Source organism: Mus caroli, chromosome 17 (genome assembly GCF_900094665.2).
Source record: "Mus caroli chromosome 17, CAROLI_EIJ_v1.1, whole genome shotgun sequence".
NCBI classification, from domain to species: Eukaryota; Metazoa; Chordata; class Mammalia; order Rodentia; family Muridae; genus Mus; species Mus caroli.
This window is the reverse complement of record NC_034586.1, coordinates 75,229,888-75,237,948: the sequence shown is the minus strand read 5'-3', so window position 1 is coordinate 75,237,948 and position 8,061 is coordinate 75,229,888. Positions and strand designations below refer to the sequence as shown.

At 43.0% G+C, this 8,061-nt stretch overlaps 1 long non-coding RNA gene across 1 annotated transcript; it reads left to right on the top strand.

Moving 5' to 3' along the window:
- The first annotated feature begins 424 nt into the window (after nucleotides 1-424).
- LOC110284407 lies at nucleotides 425-5,159 on the top strand. The gene is made up of 4 exons (XR_002376928.1): nucleotides 425-779; nucleotides 1,006-1,151; nucleotides 1,495-1,699; nucleotides 3,279-5,159. It is a non-coding gene; the product is annotated as an uncharacterized LOC110284407 (long non-coding RNA).
- Nucleotides 5,160-8,061: the final 2,902 nt, after the last annotated feature.

Sequence of the window (8,061 nt, the reverse complement as noted above, 5' to 3'; positions counted from 1 at the left end):
AGAGAGAGAGAGAAAGAGAGAGAGAGAGAGAGAAAGAGAGAGAGAGAGAAAGAGAGAAAGAGATTGGCCTCACCTCTCTGCTTTAAATGTCATCTCCTTAATTAATTCTTAGTTAGTTCTTCACATAATGGAAGGAAGGAAAGGAAATATTACATGCTCTCTCCCCACTCACACCACTCCACTGTCACACCACAACTTCTATCAAAATGTATTAGCTTTTCCTCCTAAAAATTCCCTCATATTAGTTTTTTTTCTTAAAATAACAACAATCAAACCATTTGCAATCCATATGTTCCTCCACGAGAGTGACAACCAGCGTTTCAGGATTAATTATGAGAGCTATAAAGAGCTCTCTGGCCATTTCCCCTAGAGCATCCATAAATAGTAAAAAGATGAGGTCTGACTCCGGGCTTCAGCTGTCCCTGCTGCCACGTCAGATTCTCATACACTCTTTCCTGAGCAGAAGCCAAAAGAAGTGGCTTTTCAGGTCTTCCAGAGTCTATAAGACACGCAAATCTCATCCAGTAAAGGGAACCTGGCCCTTGTTGTTCAATCCTAATGAGGTGCCCTTCTCTCAGTATACAAGGCTCTTCGGGAACAGGCAGCAGATAACCTTTAGCCTACATCAGTAATAGTATCATGATTCTGGAATTCCTCTGCCGCCTGGCTGGTGGCAGTATAGAATTCCACAAGGCACGTGCCCTTCTTGGATGCCATCCAAAAGAAGACATTATCAGAAAGACCTCATTATAATACAGGCTCCAGGGATGGTGCTGTTGGTAAGCCTCAGGGTAGCTTGTGGGACACTGGGGCTTGTCATATGTGCTTGCTCACCCAGTCAAGCCTCGGTGATGTGGATGTCCACAACCTTCCCTATCACTTGCCCATGCCCTGCTTCTTCGCTGAGTGGTTGAGTGCCTGGATGGTTCTTGGACCACTCTGGATGTTGGAATTGTATGATTGTTACTTGTTTGATTTTTCTAACAATCTGTTGTTTTCTATCAGCACCGCCTCTGCTCCACCTCATGTTCTTGACTAATTATGGTTGCTAAAGACTTAGAAGTCTGCTAACGGGGTCTGCTTTCCACAAGGGTCGGACACCAAGACGATGTAACAACCACAAATGGAAAAGTCCACCTGGCCAGGCTCAGGTAAGTAAGGTTTACAGACTCTGCCTGGAGGCTCTCACTGGCTTTAGCCTGCAAACCGGCTTGACTCCATCTACCATTTAAAGCCTTTTAATGACAGCTTGCAACTGCCAAGCCCAAACAGAGAAGAGAAGTGAGTGCTGCGCAGAAGTTGGCCCGAGGAATAGCTGCCTAAGCACAGATTCTTTTTCTACGGTATTTGATGAGAACAAACCAAGTTAAGGATTTCCCCTTTGTTCCTCTGGCCTCTGGCATTGTTTGCCGCCTTTTCAATTATTCCAAACTGCACTTGGAGCTCTGACAGCCCTCTGTCCTCAACTCTCCCTGTCTCGTGTTTATTTTTCAGCTGTTTCACATCATATCTGAGAGAGAGAATGCTTCGCCGGAGCTCATCACGACTTCAGAGGAAATGAAGTTCCCTGCTTTGGTGACAATCTTGATTGTCCTCAGCTTTTCAGTTTCTACACAGAAGTGGCAGGCTTCACCGAAGGGTCTGCTTTCCTTCACCGCCAAAGCATGGTGGAAGGAAACCCACCTTGGCTGGCACTTGAGTAATGACCCCGTGACTGTTCTTTGGACTTCTGCCCCTTTAGGTTGGGATTTCGCAGCATAGTCTGTAATTCTTCTTCAGTGTTGGCTTTTGTCAGTTGTGGTTTTGAAACAACACCGTTTTGTATTTGTTCGTGGAGTTCTGAAAATACATACACCTCCAACGTTCATGGGGCTTAACCCAGTCCTCTTTGAAAGCTAATTTGTTGTTGTATTCTCCTCTGATGGGGGATATTGGGGACAGTCTAAACTTTATGTGCAGCTTTTGTAGAACATGAATACATTGTCAGCACAGGAAAAATAAAAGAGCCCTCCAGGTCTGTGCCGATTTGTGAAATACATAATTTAGAGGCTGCAGGGCAACACAGTTGTCCATGTAATTGCTTAATGCATTGGAGATGGGCTGCTTGAGTTAGATCCTATCTGCTAAGATGTAAGGGATGGTGGAATTGTGGCACCCAAAGTTACCTGTGCCTCCTAATCCCTGCAACTTGAGAAGGAGTCTGCAGGTATAGTCATGTAAAGCTGAGATCTGAGATGATATCATCTTGGATTACTAAGGCAGGTCCTGGATCTGGGGACCCCTGCTCTTGTGAGAGACATAAGGAGAGGTCTAGACACAGGAATGAAAGTGTGTGGAGGAGGAGGAGGAGGAGACAGAGATCAGAGTAATGCTGCTACAGCCCAAGGAATGTCCAGGGTCACCAGGTGCCAGGATAGGCAAGGAATGCCCAGGACAACCAGACACTAGGATGGGCAAGGAATGCCCAGGACCACCAGACACTAGGATGGACAAAGAATGCCCAGGGCCACCAGGTACCAGGATAAGCAAGGAATGCCCAGGGCCACCAGGCACTAGGATGGGCAAGGAATGCCCAGGGCCACCAGGTGCCAGGATGGACAAGGAAGGATTTTTTTCTCCTGGCCTTAGAAAGGAAACATGACTGTGTGGATATCTTGACCTTTTGCTTCTGAACAATAGAATTTTGAGAGATGAAACTTTTGTCAGAGGTCATAATTAGTTGAGCTAAAGACAGGAGACTACTTATTACCTGGGAGACTTAGGCCTTGACCCAGGTTCCATGAATCAAAACTTTCAGGAAAAATCTTCCAGGATTTCTGTAAAGATGAAATAGCTCTACTTCAAGACTGTCTCAGAGCAGGACCTAGGACTGACTGTGAGCTATGCAAGCGTTTCTCCACAACATGGGCAGCGCTTAGATTTTCATTGGTTTCTAAACACTATTTCCAGTGGTCTGAGCAATTCAGCAGCAGTCCTTGCGCAGCAGGAGAACAGGAAGCAGAGACAGGGAAATGTCCCTCACACGGACTGCTGTTGGAGAAGGATAACTTCTTGATGCTTGTGCCCTGGGACTTTTAACAGTGTATCTGCTTGCATGCCTTCTTAATCCTTGGCCCTCAGTCTGCCTGCCTTCTGGAAGGATTCCTGCTTGTTTGCTGAGAGATATTAACTGGTGGGTCAGTAAGAGCGTGTTAGGAACTGTGGAGGTGTGTGGTACCCAGGGGGCTGCACTAAAACACCCTCGCTCTGCTTTCATGTCTTTGCCCTGAATTGCATAGACGCCATTCTGAGAATGAATTCCCCACTTCTTCATCAAGACTCTGAGAAACGGATGCTCAATGGCGCACAGTAAGGGACCCAAGGCAGACATCAGGAACCAGAACAAGCCTGAGATCTCTTGTATGGCCAACAGTCCTCGGATTTAGCGTGAACATTCTTCAAGGCTGGGTTTGATTTTGTTACAGAGTGCTCCAACTGTTAATGTCCACAGAAGAAGGCAGCATGTGGCAGGGCTATCACCATCATCATCATCATCAAATGACTTAATCACAGCTCATTTGTTTAACAGCTGATGCTTATGGGGCAAGTGGATTTGGAAGGCACATGCATATCATGTGTACTTAAGTCAACATCAAGCTAGAACCCAGGCTTTTAAAAAAAACTAGGTTCATTTCGACAGTTTCTTCCTGGTAAACAATATTGTTTTGATTGTACTTTTGCCCCAATTGCCTTCTCTTGTCTCCCTCCAACTCCCATTGACTCCTTTTTCTTCCCAACCAGTTCCCCCTGACTTTCAGTCCTTTGTCATGAGTTCAGGTTCTATGCAGATGGTCACAGCTGCAGTGTGTTTTCAATCACATTGGTGACGTCATATCTAGAGGATAACATTTTATAAAACTACACACTATCCTCGGGCTCTTATAGTGCTACTACATCTTCTTCTGCGATGTTCCCTGGGTCACAGAATGGGTGATAGAGATGCACCATTTGAGTCTTATACTTTAACAATGCTTTAACCATTGCCCACTGCCAAAAGAGGTTTCTCTGACTAAGCCTTAGAGCTGCACCAGTCTATAGGTATAAATATACTTTTTCGGTAGGAAGTTTAACTACCTACCTATTTATCAACTGAAGGGGATGTTTATGAATGTGAGAGAACTGTCCCAGAAGTGAACTGAATCCTAAGCTTTGTAATTCAAAGGGAGACGAGCTGGCTCCTGCAGGATGATCAGCTGAGCAGTCAAACAAGCGAAGTAAATTTGCTGCAGTCGTTGGGGTATTAGAACTCTCCATTCCTGCCTCTCTTCCTGGTTTCCCAAGTATTCACTTCCCTGTGGAACAGGCTTGCTTGGAGAAACCCTGGCTGCTCAGGCTTGTGGATGAACAAATCTAAACTTCTGGAAGCTTCTATCCTAGCTTCTCAGTGTTGTTTAGTTGCATCTGCTGTTTAATCTTTAAAATCAAATTTCTTGATGTTTACTTTGGACCATCTACTTCACAAGCTTCCATGGAACCTTCCATTGGGACATATTGGGGAAAAAAATGTTGTTTTGATTCCTGTCTCTTTTGTCTGCCCATTCGAGTTAGTTGTAGGGAAGGAAGATGGAAGATTATACACAGAAGTGCCAACCTTATGTGCAGCATATTTCCTGACAGGTTGATCACGTCTTTCTCTCACTATTTGACAGGAAAGAAGGAAAGCTGAATGCAGTCTTATGAACACTTAACCTCTAAGCCATTTACTGCACTTATGGTGGTAAGGAACAGGGACTCTGGGATCTGCAACAAGCCATCCCTTGCTAAGTGCTAGGGCAAGTCAACTGACCTGACAGACCCAGTCTCAGCCTATGATGTGCCACAGTGACAGCTACCCCACTCAGATGGCATTTCAGAGTGTCACCGCAATCACTGCTCTGTTAGTTTTTAATCTGCTAAGTTCTGATACATGATAGTTGTAATTGAATATTATTAATATTTCTTGTGATAATGTGGTTTAAAAAAAAACAACAAAGCCCAAGACACTGTGCTCTGCACTGGGTCGAGAACTTAAAGCAACGAGAATGTTGATGAAGCATATAAGACTTTACTTAAGTTCAACCTCAGAGGATTTTGTCTTATTGTATAGGGATATACAATAAAGATCCAAAATGGTCAATCCCAGATTGCTACAGCCCCTAGTAATTTTCTTTTCTTTTCTGTGATTCATTGCTTTCCATTTAAAGTAGTCATGGACATTTTAGAGCATCCATGAGCTAGGGGACAATGTAAAGTGGGAAGCCAGTCCTATCCTAATGGAAGCTGCAGAAAGCATCCATGATGGCCCAAGGGAGAGTCTCTTCAAGGTTCTCTGGTGAGTATGGTAGAGAGCCTCATGTCCAGAGACTTTGTGAGTCTTGTTGCATAACTCTGGAAAAGAGCAGGCTGTAAAAACTTGAACTCCCCCAACAAAAAGATCATAGTCAATGAAAGTGATGCAAGAGCTGACACTTTCACCCAACCCCCACAAGTGGCCACTACTCATTGCATGAGATTTCAGATGTTGGTGATAAAATGGCAAGTTTATAGAGACACTATGATACCATATAAAAAATGAGGTAATCTTTGGGAAAAATATACCAAAGCAAATTGAACCTTGAATGTATAACTATGTAGTCCATACTCAGCCCAAATTCCCAATGAGTTAAAGCACAGACTGCATAATTACAGCTTGTACACAAAATGCCTTTAAAGTTCTTCCATAAATTTAGAAGAAAAAAGAATGCTCTGTTTAGAGCTACTCAAGCAACATTCCTTGCTGTGGGTTTATAGACACCAGCACAAGGGGTCCCCAAATACTTTTAAAATATTTTTAATTATAAATAAGAAAGGACAGATTCTACTTTTACAATTTTTATTTCATTGTAGCTGCCAGGTATACACACATACACACACATACACACTCACACAAGAGAGAGAGAGAGAGAGAGAGAGAGAGAGAGAGAGAGAGAGAGAGAGAGAGAGAAGAAGAAGAAGAAGAAGAAGAAGAAGAAGAGGAGGAGGAGGAGGAGGAGGAGGAGGAGGAGAAAATGAGGGGGAGAAAGTAACAGAGAGAGAGACAGAGAGAGAGAGAGTCAGAGCAGAGACAGAGAGACACACATACACAGAAAGAGACAGAGACATACACACATACACATATACACACAGAGACAGAGAAGCAGAGAGCGACAGAGAGACAAAAAGAGAGAGACAGATGTCAGACACACACACACACACACAGAGAGAGAGAGAGAGAGAGAGAGAGAGAGAGAGAGAGAGAGAGAGGAGGGAGACAGATAGACACAGAGACAGGGACAGGGAGACACACACAAAGAGAGGCAGAGAGAGACAGAGAGAGAGAGAGAGAGAGAGAGAGAGAGAGAGAGAGAGAGAGAGAATTCTAGGAAAACAAGAATAGTTTCAGCCATTCCAGGCTTCTGACAGAGAAGTTTAGTTTGACAGATATGGATTACATTTAAATCCACCATATTTTTCCCTTGAAAAAAAAAACCACACACTTTTAAACATCTTGAATGTTTTACATTGAATTTGTTGAAAGATTTTCTGCATATTTTTGAACCTGTATCATGAGTTTTGCCTCTATTTCTCTTCTTTTTCAAACAAGGGAGATGATCACGTTAAGTGAACAATATATGCAAGCCATCCACTTAGTGCAGAATGCTGGCGATGATGGCTCTCCTGTGGTGCTTGCCCTCTTTCCTTGTGTTGAAATCAGGCAGTTTCTACATAGACAGACCTATTACTAGGGGAAAGGAGTGAGTCTTAGCCCTTTGTTGTAAGAAAGCTTATGGCTGCTACTGCACCCTAGAGTTGAGCAACAACCCAGGAGTATGGCTGATAAAGACGAAGGAAGTGGCTATTGAATGACTGAAGTCCTAAACTGAAATATGATTGACCATATCACCTCATCCCCAACATCCAACATTCGTGAGGATGAGATGCAGAGAGACCCATACAGATGGTATGGTGCATCTCTCATTTGAGCATCCCTTCACTACAGCTCACAATGCTACTGAATTCTGGTTATGTAACATGTGTGGGATGAAGGAAGGCAGGGGTGAGCTGCCTTTGCTCCCACAGCCCCATGAGAGGCCGATTTAGCTATATATAAAATATCTGCAAGCTAAGTTGAGATCATAAGAGTCATGTCTCTAAATATATAATGTGATTGAATTCATAAAAGAAGCATTCATAATTGCTTCATAAGGATTCCCAATATCTCCACAATGTAGAAAAGTTTTTATTCTCATTTTCCAGTGAAAAGAGTCTCAGTACTAATTGTGTTATGAGCATTTGATCTCACTAGAATGATAAAGTCAAGCCAAGAAAAGTATATTTTGACCTCTAAAGTAGAAAATATTGTGGAGACCATCAAATAAGCAAGACCTCAAAATTTGTCTTACATTGGCAAAATTGACAAGGTTCTCTTGTGATGGGAATTTTCTCTCTGCTGGGGAAGATACACTGTATTTTTCTGAAGAGCAATTTTCAGTGTACATTAGGCCCTTGGAAGTTCACATCCCTGGGTAAAGTCATTTTATTTCTTAGATTTCCTTCTAAGAAATTAATATGAAATGAAGGCAAATTTTATTTACAGTTGTGATTCTTATACTGTTCTTTATGATAGAAAAATCAAAAAGTATTATTCTGCATAAGAGCATGGTCCAGTCACATAAACATGCATAAATCTAGTCAAACTACACTGGATGGAAATAGAACATAACCAGAAACCTCAGGAAAATAGTAAGTACCCAAGCACTGTGCTTCTGATACTCAGGAAAATAGTAAGTACCCAAGCCCTGTGCTTCTGATACTGAGGAAAATAGTAAGTACCCAAGCCCTGTGCTTCTGATACTCAGGAAAATAGTACCCAAGCCCTGTGCTTCTGATACTCAGGAAAATAGTACCCAAGCCCTGTGCTTCTGATACTCAGGAAAATAGTAAGTACCCAAGCCCTGTGCTTCTGATACTCAGGAAAATAGTAAGTACCCAAGCCCTGTGCTTCTGATACTCAGGAAAATAGTA